Source organism: Aotus nancymaae, unplaced genomic scaffold, assembly GCF_030222135.1.
Source record: "Aotus nancymaae isolate 86718 unplaced genomic scaffold, 86718_ANA_hifiasm-v0.15.2.pri h1tg000014l, whole genome shotgun sequence".
Lineage (NCBI taxonomy): Eukaryota > Metazoa > Chordata > Mammalia > Primates > Aotidae > Aotus > Aotus nancymaae.
This window is the reverse complement of record NW_026988425.1, coordinates 79,495,488-79,515,879: the sequence shown is the minus strand read 5'-3', so window position 1 is coordinate 79,515,879 and position 20,392 is coordinate 79,495,488. Positions and strand designations below refer to the sequence as shown.

Sequence of the window (20,392 nt, the reverse complement as noted above, 5' to 3'; positions counted from 1 at the left end):
TCAGCTCCCCAGGCGGAGGAAACAATAACAAAAGGAGAGAGCCGGCCGCCGCGCCCCCTCCTAGGGCCACAGCCCAGGCTCCGGAGCTGCCTGGCTTACGGGAAGCGAAGTGGGCAAAAAACCCAACGACTGCACAAACGCCACCCAAACCTCACTGCACACACCCACACTCACGCACACACACACGTACAGAAGCGAAAACTTCCTGGCTGCACTAAAGAGGATAGGAAGCACAGGGAAAGAGGCTGAGGCGGCTATCGCTCCTTTAGACACCCCACCGCTTCTTCACCACCCCAGTTCCGGCCACCCACACCGCAGCCACCGCCGGTGCCGCTGCATAGGCTGGGGCCACTGCAGCCCCTTCATCCTCCACCAGGCAGATGGTGGGGAGGGACGAGAGAAAGACGGGCTGGGTAATGAGGAAATCTACTGAACTGCTCACTACCTGGAGCTCTCAGTGAGTGAAACCGGAGAGAGAGAAAGGAAGGCGGGGCAGGGGAGGAGGGACGGAGGGAAGGAAGGGCGGAGAAGGGAGAAGGGCAGCTTGTGCGCAGGCGCGTTCCCGGAGGGGCGGCGGGGGGCCGGACCTGGAGGAAAAGGAAGAGTCCAGAGGGAAGGAAGCGGCGGGGACGCGCGGTGCGTGGTCGCGCATGCTGTCCAGCTCCGGTTCGAAGCGTGTGTCGGCTGCATCTCCTGTCGGCGTGGCTGGCGGCGCGCGCCTGTCTCCCGGGGCTTTGTTTAATGGGCGGGAGAAGAGGGAAGGGTACCTGTGCTCGCGGGCGCTCGGCGCTGTTACAGCCGGAGAGACGAGAAGGGGACCAGGAGGTGGTGGAGAGGAAGGAGGGGGAAAGGGAAAGGAAAATGCCCAGATACTACCGGCGGAAGAAACAGCCTTATCCAGCAGCGCAGAAACCAAGCAAGGGTCAGGTAGCTTTGAAGATCGGGGCAGTACTATTTATGTTTTCTTTTTTGTTTCATGCTGTAAATCACCATGACTATCACACACGCACAAATAAAATAGATTCTGAAACTCAAAACGAAATAAAAGGCACCATATGAGAAGGGTGGAGAATTTTGGTAGAAATGGTGGTTATGAAGTCAGATTTCTACCAGTATAGGCGTACGTTTTTCTTTACCAACTGTCTCATACACTTACCTCTGCCATTACAAGTCTGTTGGATACTAACGAACCGGGGTCGAGGGGTGTCACAGAAAAGGCTAATCAATGCACCTTTGTCCTCGTGATCCACAGTGCAAGCACCTTCAACAAGTCAAATGTCAAAAATGTCCCAGTTATGATTATATATCGTTTCAAAAAGCATCAATAAACTGAAAACTCATATTTAATACAATTACTGAGGAGGGTTTTGTCTTTTATACTAAAATGTATATAAACTATTATATGCTTCATATAGAGGGAGCTTCCCATGGTTTGAAATTAACCGCATTGTTATTTTAAATTCTCCCAAGAGTGATCCCACATTAACTACCATTGAATATTGATCTTCGAGATCAATGTTTTCTCTGCTAAGGATGATTAAACCAACACTGGGGATGGCAAGTGGCTGTGATAGAAACCAAGGAAAAAGAGAAAAGACCACTAAAACACTAAAAGAGGTGACAAGATGCAGGCAATGGATCTTCTTTGTAAGTTTGCCTATTTACCTAGTCAATGACAACAATCTAAGTTGATTAAGGAATAGTCCTGGGGGGGCCACCATTGTGCTTATCTCTTAGGCAGTGTGCCACCTGGGAGAAGGAAGATGGACCAGTCATAGGAAATAGAGTTCTCAGAGTGAATTGAGGCCAGCAACATCCTAGGAATTCAGAAATGCCACCTCAGACCCGCTAAATCAGAAACTGCAGCAATCCATTTTAACAAGCCCTCCAAGTCATCTTTTGCACACTTAAGTTTGAGAACCACTATATTAATGTATAGTATACTAATCAAGAAGGAGTTATACAATACCTAAAAAAGAGAAATAATAGATGTCATTCATTAGGTAGGTGGGTAAGATATGTGGGTTTTGAGTTGCTAAGCCCTGTGCTGTTCTAGAAATGAGAATGAAATAGTCCCATAATACTTAATAATGAAGTACTACTTATGGTGGCTTCCCTGAGAACAGTTTTCTTTTCTTTTAAATTTAAACCCTCAGACAAGACTATCAAAATTCCTACTCTACTTACTGCCTGCTATGTAAACCCCAAGTGCAACATTCCCAACAAATCTTCATATAGCCTGTGCTTGAAAACCTGCAGTGTGTTAACATCCCAATCTTCCAGCATTCCTGCCCCAATCATCGCTGTCAGCCCTTGAATGCAAGACATCGGACTGGCAGGTTATCACCAGCTCTTGGTTATCACTGATCTCTAAATGTTCACACAGGATCTGTATGTTGCCTGGGAGTCCAGGTGAGGCTCACTACTCTTACTGCAGAATTACCTCCTCCTTTTTTGACAATTCTTTAGCACTTTTAAAGGTCAATATATAATGCAGTCTAAAATCTATCAAACACTCAGTTAAATTGTTTTCTAGACTTTTAGGTGTATGTACCTACAAAACTGTACTGCAGATACAAACTGTAGTCTATTTGACTGCCTAGCCCAGTCCTAGGCAACCTCAGTATGCTATTTTGAACAGATCTTCATCCTTTTAACAAATACCAAATTTGATCAGCTCCCTTCCATGGAAATCAATTTATTAACCAGTAGGAAAGACTTACTATGTCTATTTGTAAATCAACCTTTATGTTTAGCTTTAGAGTTAGCGCTGTTCTTTTCATCCAAAGAAACTGCCACATATTTTTATGAGGTATTTTCAAATATTTAATATCTTTCTATTATTGGATAGACCTAGGCTCTAATCTTTACTATTGCTTGTGTACTTTCTGAATCTCAAATAAGTTGTTTATCTTTAATTTCTTTTCTTTTTTCAAAAGGATTTAATGTTTCTACTTCCTTTATTTTTGTTCATTGCCTTTCTTTCCCACCCATTTTAACTTCTGCCCATCTCTCATTTATTCTCATATTTTCTTTTTTTCCTGTTAATTCCTCCCTAAGTTTCTAGGAAGGAATTTTGTGTATTCTTTTTATTTTCTTCTAAACCTCTGAATTTTCTGACATAAATATAGTTCTTGAAGTTTCATGAGTCAAAAACTAAAGAACAAGTTAAAAAAAAAACTATGAAATATCTATTTGAAAGAAAGCATTACAGGAATTCTGCAGGAATTGGTATTAGGTATGGTCTTATGGAACATCAGTTAACAAAGGGAAGTAAACAATCTTAATTAAATTCACAGATAATATTAAACAGGGAGGTACTGAAAAGCAGAATAGCACATAAAAGAAAGAAAATTCTGGTGAGCCGAGATCGCGCCATTGCACTCCAGCCTGGGTAACAATAGCAAAACTCTGTCTCAAAAAAAAAAAAAAGAAAGAAAGAAAATTCAAAATACATTTTACCTTTAGTAAAATAAGCTATTATATCTGTGATTTTAGAAAAGTTACTGTAGATTTTGAAATACAGTTTTTCAAAATGAAGACTAAAAAATAAAAAGTGCTGGACAAAAACTTGTGTATGAAAAGAAATTGAAAATTTAAGAAAATGAAGCTGGCTTATTCTGGTTTCATTGGCAACTCAAATATGAATGTACTACATCCCAAAATATTTTATAGTTTTGATATCTCGATTTGTGGAAAGGTAATTCTAACTCAGTAACATAACTATAATTTTAAAGAACCTTAGAGCATATATATGAATAGTTTCTGCTGTGGGGACTAACCAAGAAGTAATAAAGAGCTCACAGCTGTGTTTGAAGAATCCACAATTGTGTTCCATGTCCTAGTACATATTCAGCTATACAAATAGCCTTCCAAATTTACCTAAATAGTATCAAAAGGTTTCGTTGACCGAACAATTTTGAAAGAAAGCCTTTACTTCTAACCCTAATATCCTCACTGCATTTATTGACCTTATCTTAAAATCCTCCAGAGCACAAATTTTTTTATTAGAAAGATCTTTTGAGAAAAGAACATTGAGGAGATGCAGATTAAAGAAAATACTTTCATGAAAAAGTAAATAACTCTGCAGAGATTACAGTATGTGGTATAATAACTAAATAAGATTTATGAAAATTATAAACACCATAGAGAAATTGAAGAACTATGTGACAATCTCTGAGGCTGTAAAATAAATTCCAAGGTAAATGATCCAGAGCTCTCTCAAAACATTTAAACCAATGTATGGGTAAACAAGATTAGAACAGTTAGATCTAAATATCTCTTCTCTTGAAATATAAAATAATAGAAAAATATATTTATTTTTTGTTATTTAGTTTATTCCTATTTTGTCTTTTGCAGATACTTCATTATTTTTGGTCAGACACTTTCCTCCTTCATGATTTCTAGGCTCTTTTTCTTTACCTATTATTTTACTCTGACCGGGCACATGTATATATTTTCCTTTCTTTGCCTGGCTCCTATATATGATAGTACCCCATGGTAGAAGTAAAGGAGGAAAGGGAATGGAATGGTTTCAAGGCAAAGAATATGGGAGAGTCAGGTGGATAGGACTCTGCCATATTTTCCTCATTATTACACTCCCATTTTTGAATATGTCAGCAACAATTTAAATAGCACCTGAAGCACAGTCATGAAATCCAACCAAGTTTTGGTCTTTTCACCTCAAGAATCCTGCAAAGCTTCTAATTCAAGTTACATTTTTTGGTCTACCTGAGAGTCTCCTAGAAACTCTTTCACTTCCAAATACAGTTAGTATGACAATACACACTGCTCTTTAAAATAACTCTACACTGAAAGGGCTAAGTGAAGCCTTGAGTCAGATAATTATCATAAATAAGGTGAGAGTTTTAAGGACTGCAAATACATTGTAAGTAGTGTGACTTTACTCAACTAGCTTTCTAACTACAATTATTTCTCAGTCCACATGCTCTTTTGAAGACTTCAACTTCACTTGTTATCTTAATAGAACTCTTATTTTTCAACTTTCTATTCATTGTGTATCTAATTGTTTTTAGAAAGCAGTGAAATATAACATGTAGTGTAATGGTATGTATTAGTGATTTTCAGACTTCTGAGTTTTATGGACTACTAAAGATTCCACAAAAATTGAGAGACTACCTAATTGCCAATTATGAGTTTGCCAGTTTTGTGAAGAGAGAAGTATTTTGTTGTTACAACAAAACTGCCATTTCCTGCTGCTTTATTTCATAAAAGGAAAGGGCATTTCAAGGCAGGGAGAAAGAAGGAAGGAGGAAAGAGAAAGGATGGAAATAATTTTAGAAAAAAAGGACGGTCCTTAGAATTACATAAATTTAGCTTCATGATATCTTCATTATATATTATTTTATCTTTTTCCATAGATGCATTAAAAATTGGCATTGGAGGCCAGGCACGGCGGCTCAAGCCTTTAATCCCAGCACTTTGGAAGGCCAAGGCAGGAGGATCACTGAAACCAGGAGCTCCAGACCAGCCGGGCAACGTAGTAAGACCCTGTCTCTATGAAAAATAGAAAAAATTGGCTAGGTGTCACGGTACATACCTGTAGTCCCAGCTAATTGGGAGGCTTATGTGGAGCTTGAGCTCCAGAGGTTGAGGGTGCAGTGAGCTGTGATTGCACCACTGCACTCCAGCCTGGGTGACAGCAAGACCCTATCTCAAAAAAAAAAAATTAGGATTGGTTTGACAAAGTATCTTAGTTTGGATTTTCCCAGAAGCAGACTTTGAGACTAGTACTTGAGTGTTAAGTTGTTTCTTTAGGAAGTGATTCCAGAATACTTCAGTTCAAGAGCAAGAAAGGGGAGGGGGCCGATACAGGGAATGCTAAAATAAGCAGGTTGCTGCTATGAGTAATTAGGGCACTCCATTGATGTAAAACTCTGGGACACAGCACAGAATCCACCTGAGAGTTGTTACACCTAAGAGACAAAGAAACTGTGTTTTATTCATCAGTTCTCATTTGTCATTGGTTGGGAGCTGCTCCTGGAATTATCTCTGCAACACCTCCATACTGCCTTGTGTGCAATTTGAACATCTTCATGGCTAGAAAAAGCCCTTGGGTTTCTGCAGCCACTGGTGCATGCAGTAAGAAGCCATTGGCATGCACAGAACACGTGACTCCAAGGAGGTGTGGAGTTGACACTAAAAGTAGCTACTGTACCAGGATTTCAGAACCCCTGGATTGAAGAACTTATTTCTGTTAAGTATAGATGCTCTTTGACTTAGATTGAGTTACATCCTGACAAAACCCCATTGTAAATCAATGAGCATACTGAACACCCATCACTTTCATACCATCGTAATGTACAAAAATCATTAAGTGGAACCATTGTAAGTTGCGGACCATCTGTCTAAGTACTTTGGAATGTCATTGTATTTCAGCCATTTTATATTTATCTTACTCGATAAAGCCTTAGTATGCTAAGGCTATTTAGCACACATGGTTAAGAAGCTTATTCAGCTTGGGCATGGTGGCTCATGCCTATAATCCCAGCACTTTGGGAAGCTAAGGCAGGAGAATTCCCCTCAGCTCAGGAGTTCGAGACAAACCTAGGCAACATAGAGAGACTTTGTCTCTACAATTTTTTTTTTTTTCAGATAGAGTCTTGCTCTGTCACCCAGGCTGGAGTACAATGGTACAATCGAGGCTCACTGCAGCCTTCACCTCCAAGGTTCAAGTGATTCTCCTGCTTCAGCCTCCCAAGTAGCTGGGATTACAGGCACCTGCCATCATGCCCAGCTAATTTTTTTATTTTTCTAGAGATGGGTTTTTACCATGTTGGTCAGGCTGGTCTTGAACTCCTGATTTCAGGTGTTCCTCCAGCCTCAGCCTTCCAAAATACTTGGATTACAGGCATGAGCCACCACACGTGGCCTACAAATATATTTTGTAATTAGACAAGTTACGTTGGTTTATGCCTGTAGTCCCAGCTACTCAGGAAGCTGAGGCGAGAGAATAGCTTGAAGGCAGGAAGGTCAAGGTTGCAATGGGCCACGATCATGCCACTGTACTCTAGCCTACATCACAGAGCAAGACCATATCTAAAAAAAAACAAAACAAAAACAAAAAATTTACTCAGTGTTAATGGTGTGACTGAGACAGGAGCTAACTTCTCAGTGATGCATTTCGTCTCTAGATCAGTGCTTACCAGAAGTCCTTTTCTAAGACTATTTAGTTATTGCTTGCTTCGAAACATATTCCATGTCTATACTTTTTATTTAACATGTTTTTTGAGCTAGAAAATAGAAGCATGGTCCAAAGGTCATGACTTAGCAGAAAATTTTAAAGTTTTCAAAGTGCTTCCTTGTACATTGTCTCTTTCACAACTCCAGAAAGTATGACAGTATTAATGTCTTCAACTGACAGATCTGAAAGGCTTTTAAGTTCCAAAGGTGTGGTCAGTTCACCTCAAGTGATGAAGGTTTATTATAAAGATTCCTGGGGGAGTAAGGCAGGACAAGAAAACTGTTCCACGACAAAATGTCTAATGTCATAGGGAACCATAATAGTATTTATTGTTCAGGATTCAGAAGCTGCTGCAGAGAATGAACAGGCGTGCCTGTGTCATGTCTGAAAAATAAGGACTATGTTATTATCTCCTTCCGGTGCTGTACCATTCCCATGACTCAAGTGCTCTGACACTGCTTCAGTCACTGCTCCCCCGACACAATCACTGCTTTACTGATTCTGAATCTGTCCCCAATGCCAGCCGTCCCTCTCTCCACACTTCTCTAGCTCATGATTTTTGCTTACTCATGGCTCCCACTACTTCTCTGCTTTCACTTACAAAGATTTTCGAAGTGCCAGGGAAACAATGGTACGTCAAAATAGGTATGGTCTTTGCTGTCATGGAGCACACAGTTTAGAGAGAGAGAGGGGCAGACATTTAATCAAGTAACCATATAAATAAATGCAGCATTTAACACTAAGATTATGTTAGGGAAAGAAAAACTAAACTAACTTAAATCTGTGTAGATTTTGTAGTCACTTGACAATCTTTGTTAAGTGTTCACAGAGTGTTGCAACGTAATAATATAGACATGGTAAATTAGCCCCAAACCTAGAATCCTGCCACAGATAGACTATGATTCGCACCTCTGCCACTACTGGCGCCATAACTCTGGCCAAGTTAATTAATCTCTCTGAGTCTCAGTTTTCATATTTGTTAAATGCATGGAAAGCAACACCTATTGGCTTAGGCTGGGTTCCCCCAGAAGGAACTTGAGACTAGAATTGGATTGTAAATTATTTATTTGAGAGGTGATTCCAAGAAGCTCCATTGCAGAGAGGGAAAGTGAGATAGGAAAGTAAAGGGAGCCAATAAAGTGTGTGTCATCAAACAAGTAACCACTTGGGGCAATAAGTTAGGGGAGTGAGGGGTGAGTCCCATGGAGGAATTATGGGAGACCATGTAAACATGCCTCAGAGTTAGCCCACCGGAGTGAGGTAGCTGGAGGTACTTAACCTCCAACATCCTTCTGTCTTTGGTGAAGGTTGCTTTGTCATTCATTAACCCTCTGTACTCCCAAGATGTCTCATGCTCACAGTGGAGAGAGAGATGGATAGTCACCAGATAGACAGATTCTGTAGCCATGCACTAGAATGGTGAGTGACAAGGGAATATGAGTAGGGCACTGACAGTTGCTACACCTACTGTATTAGGGTTCTCTTGGAGGGACAGAACTAATGGGATATACGCATATAAATATATATATATATATTTATATATATTCACATTTCTATTATATATATATATATATATATATATATAAAGGGCAGTTTATGAAGTATTAATTTACATGATCACAAGGTCACACAATCGATTATCTGCAAGCTGAGGAGCAAGGAGAGCCAGTCCGAGTCCCAAAACTGAAAATCTTGGAGACTGATGTTAGAGGTCAGGGAGTATCCACCACAAGAGAAAGAAGAGAAAGATGTAGGCTGGGAGGGTAGGCCAGTCTTGTCTTTTCACATTTTTCTTCCTGCTTTATATTTACTGGCAGCTGATTAGATTGTGCCTACCAGAATAACAGTGAACCTGCTTTCCCCAGCTCAGTGATTCAAATGTTAATCTCTTTTGGCAACACCCTCACAGACACATGTAGGATCAGTACTTTGTGTCCTTCAATACAATGAAGTTGACACTCAGTATTAACTATCACACTTACCTTTAGGAGATTTTTATGAGGATTTGACATTAGGAAATAGTGGAACAAAGTAAGAGCTAAATGAATTGTGTCTATTATCATATCTATATATATCTATCAATATTGCCATTGATAAAAGTCTCATTGAAATGATGAACTATGCACTCATGAAATAGTAACATAATATAATGTAAAATTCAATATATACTTATTAACATGAGCAGTATAGATTACTGCAAGTAGCAGTTTAGGAAGTCAGATAGTTTGTGTCCTGGAGTAAAAGGGCAAACATTTTCCTTTAGCTTCTATTAACTTTCACTACTAATTCCCTCAATAGCGAAAGAGGGACTGATCTCCCAAGCAAAGATGCAAGGAAAGGTGAGGAGACAAGATGAACATACTTCTGTGGTAGAGAGTGAAGAAGCCAGCCTTACCAGAGCAGAGAACTTTAATCAGAAAAAATCAAAGAAGTGTAAGTTAGGACAAGGTTACGGAAGTTTATTAAAGCTAATCAGAGGTATCAGGATTTTATCTTGAGGCAAATATGCAGTTGCTGAAGATTGTTGAATAAGGAAGACTATCATGAAAATGAAAATCTAAAGATTAGCATTAAGTCTTAGATCTTGAAAAGGACACCTAGCATAAGTCCTACCAATACAAAATACTTTTCTAGAAAGTCTGCAACTTGGTGACAATTTGAACATTTTCAGCGATTCAGTGTTCATAAGAAATGTCAGAATGTTAGAAACTGGTTTCCTTTATAGATTAGAAACGTGCTTTTGGTGACTTCCTCACATTGGTCCCAGTGCATAGTTCTAAATCTACAGTAAATATAGAGCCCCTAAAATACTTGAAGTTAACTAGGAAGTCCTCCAAAAAATTCCTTACATGAAAAATTCTGGTTCCTTTTCTCATATTTCAAGTGACCAGCTATAGGCCCCTCACCATCTTGCTCCTGATTCTCTTGACATGCTCGTATTGTCACTGTCATTTGGTCACGATACCTTACACAATAGTAAAGATATATTTTGACCAATCTAGTACAGAACATAAATTTTATGTCCCTCATTCTAAGCTTTTATTAATAAAGCCTAAGATTGCATATATCCTTATCATAACCTTCAGCAGCATCTAAAAGTTGATCCTTTCTCCCTTTTAGATAGAAACTTTTTTTTAACTTGGCTTCCAAAAATATCACATTCTCTTAAGTCGCTGGCCTCAGATTCCTGTGCCAGATGCTTTCCCTCTTCTAAATGTTGAGAATTCTAATGTTGAGCGTATCCTGGATTTTCTTTGCTATCAACTGTTCTTCCTAAATGATTTAACCTAGATTCATGAATTTAAACTTCATATATATGCAGATGACTCACAAATTAATATCTCCAACCCCAGTCATTTCTCTCAGCTCAAACTGTTCCTTGTAGTCTCCACTCAAATATTTCATGTCGAAAATAAAACTTGAATTTACCACAATAAAACCTTCATCCTCAGTATTACCCATTTAGTAAATGATGGTACCACTCACTTAGTAGCCAAAAATCTAGAGTACATCCTTTGACTCTCTTTCTTACATCCCACAGTTAATTTATCAACATATTTGGTCAACTCTGAAAATATATACTGTCTGTTTGTCTGTCTCCCTTTCTCTTTTACTATATTGCCCAGGCTAGATTTGAACTGTTGGGCTCAAGTGATCTTTCCACCTAAGCCTCCTAAGTCTTCACATTGTTTAAGGGATGAGCTAACTCTCTGGGCTCTCTTTTTTAAGGACACTAATCTTATTAGGTCTTCATTCTCATGATCGAATCACCTCTCAACGGCCCCAACTCCTAATACTATCACCTTGGGGGTTACCATTTAAACAAGAATTTGGGCATGTGGGGACAAACATTCAAACCATAACACTGTATTTGATCACATTTCATTCTTGATTGCTACCACTCCAGTCTAAGCCACCACCCTCTCTTACCTGAACTTCTATAATAAAATCATCTAGCAGTCTTCCTGCTCCCACTTTTACTCCCACTGTCTGTTTCACACACATTAGGCTTAGTGATCTTTTAAAAGTGTAAATCAGGCCGGGCATGGTGGCTCACTTCTGTAATCCCAGCACTTTGGGAGGCTGAGGTGGGCAGATCACCTGAGGTCAGGAGTTCAAGACCAGCCTGGCCAACATGGTGAAATCCCATCCCTACTAAAAATACAAAAAATTAGCTGGGTGTTGTGGCAGGTGCCTGCAATCCCAGCTACTTGGGAGGCTGAGGCAGGAGAATGGCTTGAACCTGGAGAGTACAGTAAGCCAAGATTGTGCCATTGCACTCCAGTCTGGGCAACAAGAGCAAAATTACGTCTAAAAATAAAAAAATATAATAAATGTAAATCAAATCACCTCACATCCCTTTTAAGAATTCCTCCATGACATATAATAAAATGCAAACTTCTTCCGATGGTCAAGAAGGCCTTGCATGACATGGCTTCTGTCTTTCTCTTATACCTCAGCTTCTACCACACATCTCCACTTTTCAATTCCTTTGGATACCTCCTGAGTGTGACACCTCCTGTCACACTGAATATCTACTTATTTATTGAATATTCCAAGAATCCTACTACCTCATAGCCTTTAGGCTTGCTATACTCTCTAAGTGACATAATCTTCAACAGAACTTTGCCTGGCTAACTTCCTCTCAAATGTCATATTCTCATTAAGTTCTTCACTGACCACTCAAACCACAAAAAGACCTCCATCTACACTGTTTGGTTTTTCTTCTTAGTGCTTTTTAGTGCCTGAAGTTATGCCATGTATTTGTTTACATATTTATTTCTGTCTTAATTTGATTAGATTGCAATAACAAAAATATAATAAGGTGGCTTTTAACAACAAACATTTATTTCTCACAGTTAGGGAGGCTGGGAAGTCTAAGATCAAGATGCTCGCAGATTTGGTGTCTGGTGAATACTCGCTTCTGGTTTATAGATGATTGTCTTCTTCTGTATCCTCACATGGTGGAAGGGGTAAAGGCACTAATCCCATTCATGAGGGCTCCATCCTTATGACTTAATCACCTCCCAAAGGCCTTACTTCCAAATATCATCACATTGGGGATTAGGTTACAATATATAAATTTTGGGGGAACATACACTTTCAGTCTACAGCAGTTGTCTACCTCAACAAATAGTGTGTAAGTTTCATGAGTACAGGGATTTATGCCTGCATTATTAACTACTATATTCCTTTCACCTAGGGCAATGCTCACCACTGAGTAAGTGCTCTATAAATCTCTACGGAAGAAAGGAAGATGGAAAAGGGAAGGAGGAAGAGGAGGAAGAAAGGAAGGAATTAGAATTTTGGCAATTCATATCCTACTGTTGAAAAATATTGAGTTTACAGCAATTACTATTAAAATATTTTCCCTGAGAATGTGCATCAAGTCACATTTTTCCAGTGCTGTATTTGTATAATACGAAATATTTAATTTGGTGCATTCTTTTGGCTTGTATTTAACATTTCAAGCTTCTAAGATTTAAATACTATCTAGGTGTTGCTGCGAAAGTATTTTGACGATGTAGTTAGTATCTATAATCAGTCAACTTTAAGTAAAGATTACCCTTGACAAAGTGGGTGGGCCTCATCCAATCAGTTTGCCTTAAGAGCAAAAACTGAGGATTCTTGGAGAAAGAAATTGTGCCTTATGACAGCAGTGTCAACTCCTGCCCATTTAAGCCTGCCATTCTGCCTTGCATATTTTGAATTTGCCAGCCACACAATTGTTTAAGCGAATTCCTAAAAATAAAAAAACTCTTACAATATATATCCAAATATATATATATATTTATATATATTTGCTATATATAATCATAAAGTGATCATCACATCTGTAAGTTCTTTCAGGAGCCTAAGGTGTCTCTGACTGATACAGTGCTCAATTATGTGAAAAGCAAATCATCAGTATTATCACTTAAATCCAAGACTTCACGCAGAGCATAGTGACTCACTCCTGTAAACCAAGCACTTCGGGAGGCGAGGCAGGAGGATCGCTTGAGCCCACGAGTTCAAGACCAACATGGGTAACATAAGGAGACACCTGTCTCTACAAAAAAATTAAAAAGCTAGGATTGGTGGCACATGCCTGTGATCCCAGCTACTCAGGAGGCTGAGGTGGGAGGTTCACTTGAGCCCAAGAAGTCAAGGCTATAGAGAGCCGTGATTGTGCCACTGCACTTCAGTCTGGGTGACAGAGTGAAACTCTATCATAAAAAAAAAATCCAAGTCTTCAGTAATACAGTGAATAGAAGAAATACAAAGTTAGCAACCTCTCGATATGGATGTGCATCCATTATCTAGTATCCAATATTACTTAGGTTTATTTGATTAATAGGCAATAATTATCTTAACCTACTTTTCTTTATTACCATGTATATTATAAGTGAGTTTGAAAAGCACCTTGCTAATTCCAAAAACAATGTTTATAGCATTTTTCTATCAATTTATTAACCTTATCAAAAAATAAAACAAAGTCAAGCAGTGCTTAGTATGTCTTGTTATGAATTTCTAATCATTTTTGTCCATTCTACCCTCGAAATTAATTGGTTAACAATCTTTTCCAAGGTTTTGTTAGACATTGGTATATGTTATGCATCTTGGAAAACATTTATAACAGAGGAAAGATATAATTTTTAAAAATTCTACTCTTGCCATATGTCATCTCATCTCATTTAATCCCATCAATGACCTTAAGGAATAGATAAAAATGTTCTCATTCAGTAAATGGGAAAGCATGCTCCCAAGTTTAAACTAAATATTTGCCACAGTCATGCTATACCACAGTATTCTTCTAGCTACAACATGTGTCCAATATCTATCTTTTGATTTATCATGTGATCATTACCACTTATCAAATCTACTAGCGTCCGTTGTCACATCTGTAAATCTTTCAGTTTCAATTAAACCTAAGTTATAATTTTTACGAATCTAGTTTTTGTAGCCCACTTAACACAGCCATCTTCCCTTGTAGGATTCTCTCACTTATTTTGGGTCACAGATCTTTTTTAGGTTGATCTCCAACCAAGCAATACTTAAAGTAGAGTGGGGGATAAATTGAAGGAAATTGTGACTGACGACTAGATGTGAGAAGCAAAGAAAGAGGCCTAAGCCTACAACCAACAGGTCCTGTATTCACAATCAGCTTGTTACCTGCTTACCTGTAAGAAGATTATATATTCCCACCCATTGCCATGTAACTTGCAGTGCCACCCCATCAGCGGAGTATACTTTTCTACCACATTGTTCAATAATATGTATACAGAAAGTAATATGTCATAGCATCTTTCTTTTTTTTTTTTAGGGGGGAAAATTATTATTATTTTAAAATTTGCTTACACCAATTTTGTTGGCATTAAAATTAGAGGCATTAAGCTGGAATGTACATATACCAAAAACCAGAAATTGAGTCTGGCAAAAATGGGAATAGGAGTTTTCCAGTAATTTCAAATTAGAAATCAATTTAAAGAAACAAACCTCATGTTTTTTTTGTCTTTGTTTTTCCTTCTTTTCCTCTCTGCCTCTGTCTCTCTCTCTCTCTGTCTCCCTCTCCTCTCCCTTTCTTCTTTCTCTCCTCTCTTTTTCTCCTTCTCTGTTTGCCCAGGCTGAAGTACAGTGGCAGGATTATAGCTCACTGCAACCTCAAACTCCTGAGCTCAAACAATCCTCCCATCTCAGCCTCCTGAGAAGCTGAGATTACAGTCACATGCCACTACACCTCTCATGGACATTTCTGCCAACAATCTTGCTTTTATCCATTGCCATAAGAATAGCATGTTCCAGACAGAGACTGTTCCTTCAGTCTGGGTCTCAGAATTAGAAGATACAGGGAGCAAGCCACGGGCAAACTTGGCAGCCAACATGTAACACAAGCAAGGAATAAGCTGTTGTTAAGTAACAGAATTCCAGGATCATTTGTTACTGAAGCAGAGTTGATGAATAAAGGCAATGGGTCCATAACAAATAGAATCAAATATACTGAAAAATAACGGTAATTTAGAATTATGCTAATAGATCGGATAATATAGCCTAAAATCTGAATTATCAAAAAGCTTTTGCTTCCATTTAGAAATAAACAAAAATATCTTCCGTAAGATTATGAAGATTATTGAAGAAAGAAAAGGCTTTTGTTATGGGTTGAGTATACATGTCCCTCCAAAATTCCCATATTGAAGCATTACCCCACAATGTGACGGTACTAGGAGGTAGGGTCTTTGGGAGATAATTGGGATTAAATGAACTCAGGAGGATGGATGCCTCATGGATGTGCTTAGTAGCCTTATAAGAGCTTGCTTCCCTTCTTTGTTTTCTACTATATGAGGATATGATAAGAAGTAGGTAGCCTACTACCTGGAAAAAGGGCCCCACCAGAACTTCACCATCCTGTCACCTTGATGGATGTCCAACCTCCAGGAAAGTGAGCAATATATTTCTGTTGCTTATAAGTCACCCAGTCTATAGTAATTTGTTACAGCAGCCTGAACTAAGATGGCTTTAGAATCTTCATAAGCTAGATAACAGTTTACATAGCCATAGCTAAGTAAAAAATATTTGATTTATCTACAGATTTTGAGCTACACTGACAGCATAGATAATGAGGTTTTGTTTGGGGATGAGGATTCTTTATTCTTTTGGACTGAGATATTAGAATTGATTTTATGTTTTCATTTTTGCCATTTCTCCATTTGCTTTGTTTAATAATAAACCCTAAGGGTAATGAGAGTTTCTGAATTTAAATTTCTTTTCTTTTTTTTTTTTTTGAGATAGAGTCTTGCTCTGTCATCAGGCTGGAGTGCAGTAGCACGAACTCGGCTCATTGCAACCTCTGCCTCCTGGGTCTCCTGCCTCAGCCTCCTGAGTAGCTAGGACCACCGGTGCATGCCACCATGCGCAACTAATTTTTGTATTATTAGTAGAGATGGGGTTTTCACCATGTTGGCCAGGATGGTCTCGATCTCTCGACCTCATGATCCACCCACCTCGGCCTCCCAAAGTGCTGGGATTTTTTTTTTACATTTATTATTTTTATTTATTTTTTTTATTGTATTTTAGGTTTTGGGGTACATGTGAAGAACATGCAAAATTGTTGCATAGGTACACACGTGGCAGTGTGATTTGCTGCCTTCCTCCCCTTCACCTATATCTGGCATTTCTCCTCAAGTGCTGGGATTTATAAGCCTGAGCAGTGAGGCCTGGCCAGTATAAATATTTTTTATGTCTTAGTAAAAAGGATATCCATTAAGTTTCTATGCTTTTTTGAGATGCTTGAATCAACTAGAAGAGCATGTTAAGAATTTTTGATTTGAAAATCAAAACAAATATAGTAGGATAAAAAAATACAGTGACATATTATTTTTCTAGTCGACTAAAAATGTGCGACTTATGCACATAGCCTGAATGGTTTAAAATTGTACTTTCCTCAAGTAAAATAATCGTCTTTTAAGACTAGGCATTATTCAAAGCATGAGACGACTTGGGCCTGAAGTTTCTTAAATGGCTTATGTATTGATGTTTTTATTTCCTGAGTCTTCCAACAGACGACATGTACCATATGCTGCTTATACCTGCTTATATAATCTTGGTTCTTAGACAATATGCATGTTTAACTCTTTTGTTCCACAAAACCAATGATGATAGCATCACAGGAATAAATTCATCTAATTAAATAATTATTGAAAGATTAAGTGATTATACCTATTATTTCTTTATATTTTGCAGCTTTATGTCATTGGTTCTTTAAAAAGTCTTTATATTTTACCATTGATTCTTTGATATAAATAAAGATATAAGTAAAAGTTTTATTAAAGGAATAAAACTCTGTTTTTCATTTTCATCTAAAACAATTTTCTATCCCTTATGGAAAATATTTTTATTTTTAAATTGAATTTTTCATTTTTAATAATATATATTAACATTTTCTTTCATTATATATTAACTACACAAATATGTTTTCTATAACTCTTTAATATAAATTATTGTTAATTTATTTTAAATTAACAATAATTTAACATATATTTAAATATATGTTATTGTTAATTTAAAATAAATTATTGTTAATTTATATGTTGTTATGGAATTCATTGTTCCATAACAACAGTATATATGTCATATATTTATAAAAATTTTATGCCATATTCTATAGCAGCAAATATTTTATGTCTTATATTTTCTGATTGTTTTAATATATTAGCATTCATTTTTAATTAAGTAATTAAAACATTGAAAGATAAAATCAGGCAATGTTCATATAAGAGTAGTCCCAGCTACTGAGGAGGCTGAGGCAGGAGAATCGCTTGAATCCAGGAAGTGGAGGTTGCAGTGAGCTGAGATTGCGCCACTGCACTCCAGCCTGATGACAGAGTGAGACTTTGTCTCAGAAAACAACAACAAAAAAAAAGAATTCTGCAAGGAAAGGACAGAGTGATTATAGAACATTCTGTTAGAATCCTCTTCCTATCTTCTTTGTTACTAAATGAACTTTTCCAAGCCATCCTTGCAATTAAACATGGCCATGTGATCCAGTTGGGTTCTTTTATGGCTTCTAGACTTGTGTCATACTTAAAACGCCTCCATTACAAGACTATTTTTAGAAACCCTCTCAAGTTATCATCTGGTGTTTTTCAGTTTCAATTTTCATGTTGCTTAAATATTTGATTCATCTGGAATTTATTTTGGTGTAAGGGGTGAGGTAGTTATCTACCTTTCTCCCCCTTTATATAACTTTTGCCTTTCATGCACTTTGTTACTGTCTTTGCATTTTCTCCCATTACCCAGTTATTCAACTATAAAGAAATTTTTTACTTTCAGCAGTGAGATAGTACTAAAGGAGGAAATAACATTAGGACTTTCATATTTTAATTATCTCTAGCATTCAGGAAAAGCTTTTATTATATTTAAAAGTTTGGGTAATGAGAGATCAAGAATAACCAGCTTGAAATTACTCTCTCTTTCTCCACCCCATACAAACATCCATTTTGGAGTAAAAATACCAAGGCAGAGAAGAGAAAACGCCACACATATATGAGAAATATAATGAACTAGCCAACATTTGTTTAAAATCTTTTTTCCTTTTTTTTGTTGTCAAAGAAATTTCTAGCTCCACAACTATTAAAAAGTTAAATACAGGCCTTCTGTAGTCAAAAAAGAAAAATATATATATGTAACATATATATAATACATATAAATTATATATATACTATATACATATTTATATATGTGTATATATACATATATACTATACATATTTTTATATATTATGTATAATTTATATTATTATGTATTATATACATAATATATATAATATATAATGTATACATATATATACATATATATGTGTATATATATACATATATATGTATAATATATAATATACAATATACATATAATATTATATATGTTTAAAAAATTGTTTTTTGAGATGGAATCTTGCTCTGTCACCCAGACTGGAGTATAGTAGTGCAATCTCAGCTAACTGCAATCTCCACCTCCCAGGTTCAAGAAATTCTCTTGCCTCAGCCTCCCAAGTAGCTGGGATTATAGGCACCCACCACCATGCCCAGCTAATTTTTGTATTTTTAGTAGAGATGGGCTTTCACCACATTGGCCAGGCTGGTCTTGAACTCCCGACCTCAGGTGATCTGCCCGCCTCGGCCTCCCAAAGTGCTGGGATTACAGGTGCGAGCCGCCATACCCGCCCTAAACATTATTTTTTTTTAAAGAAGGAAGGAATCACTTCTCTGGAGGAGATATGCTTCATGCATGTCCTTTTCCTCTTTTCACGTATCTACTTTTCCTCTGAGTAAATAACGATTCTCTTTATCCGTAGACATAGAATACAACTACTTAAAGGTATGATCCAAGTTAGAAACATGGGGTTACAGGAATATCTGCCTTAAAATAATATGTATCCTTATCAAATACATTTGAGAAGGGATAATTAATTATAAAACTCACAAAATATTGATACTTGTTGAAGCTGGGTGATGTACACAAGGTATTCATTCTACTTTTTTCGTATGTTTGGAAAAATTCCATTATAAAGAGAGAAACACGTTAAAATTCTGTTGGTCATTTATGCCTGACTTTATAAGATCCTTAGACAAACAAGAGAAAAGTTTCCAGCAGGAGGTGAGGAGGAGTCTTTCTCGCCTCAGAAAGACTCATTCAAATCAACCAACAACTGGTAATAAAATGTTACCAGTTCTCAAGTATTTGGAAATAACTCATGTCCAACTGGAAAGAAGGAAAAGCATGAAAGGAGGATAGTACAAAATGGATCTGAAGACATCTACAAAGTATTTCGGAAAACACAATGCCTTTGTATTAGAAGTCAAATCACCAACACTCTATTAGTGTGGATGACTAGTTGTTATGAGTCAATATTATACCCTAAATTTTGGGACATTAGGTCATAGTTTCATAGCTATTTATTATTCCTTCTGTTAACAAATAGTCTTTCTTTGCACTATAGTTTTGAGCTGTTAAAGCAAATTTAGATTGCAAAAACAGTATGGCATTTATATTAGTAGGGACCAAAATAAATAAACAAACCTCTGAGTGCCATTTCAATTCTAAGATTCAAATATTCTTTGATTTGAAGTGAGCTAAGACTGAAAAAGCTTAATGTTCATTAAAGCCATATTTGTATTCAATTCTCACTCAAATTTTTCCAATCATATAACTTTATTTTTATTAGAATTCACTTCTACAAAAATATAATTAAATAAACAAGAGGAAAGGTTTCAGTGAATGTAATGTGCTTTGTTTCCAACCAGATCTCTCGTTGATAATTCAAGCCAAAAGTTAAATCATGTTTATTCTTATCCAATTCTCCTAACAAAATTAAAAAAAAAATCAAAAATTGTTTTCAAGTACTTTGCAAAGATGTAAATTAAAGGAACTGAAATAAGACTGGCTTGCTTTATATAATAAAGAGATGGCAACCAAGGAAGAAATAGAAGAAAAAACAGGCTGAAGGTGGAGAGCAGAGTTGTATCTTTTTATTGTTGTTTTATTTTGGTAGGCAGAGAGAGAAAGAAATTCTGGAAAAAGGAAGATTATAAAGATGATTTTTTCAAAGTTCTGAAGGGTCATTTGGATATATATGATTAGGTTTTACAGTCATATTTATATTTATTTTGGAATGTTTCTAAATTGACACTGATCTAAGGTTAAAATAAAGTCAGCACA

General features: G+C 37.1%; 1 long non-coding RNA gene across 1 annotated transcript; it reads left to right on the top strand.

Annotated features, from left to right (window-relative positions):
- The first annotated feature begins 243 nt into the window (after positions 1-243).
- LOC135274879 (uncharacterized) lies at positions 244-12,678 on the top strand. Its single transcript, XR_010342606.1, has 3 exons — positions 244-457; positions 5,382-5,503; positions 12,408-12,678. It is a non-coding gene; the product is annotated as an uncharacterized LOC135274879 (long non-coding RNA).
- The last annotated feature ends 7,714 nt before the right edge of the window (positions 12,679-20,392 follow it).